Consider the following 1,723-nt stretch of genomic DNA (forward strand, 5'->3'; position numbering starts at 1 on the left):
AAGGAATTCACTGCATTAATTTTTCTTTTAGTGTGTATCCGCACTGCTGCAAGTAGACTAACAAATGCAAAATGTTAAAACAACCCTAATTTCTCTGTTTAAACATTTTCTTTTCAAGAACTTGCCAGGCATCCACAGGTACCTATGATTATAGAAAAAAACAGCAGAAAACAGCAGAAAAAGTGAATTATTACTCTAATACCCCTCTGACTTAAGTATAAACCAACTGCGAGGTAAGGTTATGGATTAACTGGATCCAAATATCTTATAGCTTTTTGACAACTATTGCACAGCATCTGTCTTTTGCGGCCATACCATACACATTCATGTCATTTTCACACAAAATGCAGTCAGTGAACACATTTCCACAATGCTTACAATTTCTTAAAGCAACACTAAAGAGTTTTTCGTACCTTAAAATAATGTTTCCAAAATCATTTCAGCTGTTCATCAACTCGTAACAGGGTGAACGGCACTTCTGCTTTCACTTCACGGCCCTCTATCGGCTATAACCGCACTATGTAACTTTTGGGTAGTGTATCTAGTTCGATTGAGACATCAGAAACTACAAATTTGACTTGCTTCGATGTCGCAATACATCATACTATCATAAAATCATGCAACATGCTCTACCTTGTCTGCCTTGTTATTTGCTGGATAAACAAATAGCGTGTGTGCGACAGAGGAAAAGTGCTTTAGTGTTGCTTTAACAGACAAGCTATACCTATAATGTTTTTGCATTATTTACTAATGTTAATACACCTATCCCACAATAGAAAAAACAATATTCCAAAGCTTAGATAAGATACAGTATAAAAACCTCTGCTTCTGCTATGATATCAGTTCAAAAACAATATATCTCAGCGACATGCAGCTTATTTATGTTGGGTAAATTGGGCTAACAACAGCTGATTCCAGTCCAGCTTTTCACTTTGCAAGTATGTAACCTACACACTACACAGTAATAAGTTACAGGACAGTATGGTATACAGTAATGGCATGATTTTGTACAACCTTTGTTTCAGAGAGTTATGGAATTGGAGGCCAACCAGGCCCCTCATGAATTCATATACATAGATAAGGCAGGATTCAATCTGGCCAAAAGGCGTTGACATAGACAAAATGTCATTGGAAAAAAGGGCCACAGTTGATGTGCGACAGAGAGGGGGAAACATAACCATAAACCATGTGTGCAGCAATTGCAAATGCAGGATTACTCCTTCACAGATGTCAGGTTGGATCCTACAATACCAAGTGCCAAGTGAGAACATGATGACCTTTATAGTCACCTGGGACAATGTGGCTTTCCATCATTCACAAGCAATAACATCATGGTTTGAAGTCCACCTAAGACTGGTACGTCTCTTCCTTCCATCCTGTTCACCTTTCCTCAACCCCATGTAGAGGGAGTTCTTTTCTCCGTGGAGGTGGAAGGTTTGTGACCATCAGTCACATGACCAGATGCCCCTCCTTAAAGGCATGGATGTTGGCTGCAGGGACATCACAGTTGATGATTGCCCAAGGTGGATCCGACATACACAGCATCGCCTTGGATAATATCAGATGCGATGTTGATGAAAACATGTGGCTTAACCATGAAGAATCGCAGAGATTAGATACAGTAGGCCTAATTGTCTATGCAGTTTTTGTAATGTCAACATTAGACAGTATTTTGAAACCTGGTGTACTTTGATTGACTGCACGTACCTTGTGAGGTGAAAAC

This window comes from Sardina pilchardus, chromosome 9, assembly GCF_963854185.1.
Source record: "Sardina pilchardus chromosome 9, fSarPil1.1, whole genome shotgun sequence".
Classification (NCBI taxonomy): Eukaryota; Metazoa; Chordata; class Actinopteri; order Clupeiformes; family Clupeidae; genus Sardina; species Sardina pilchardus.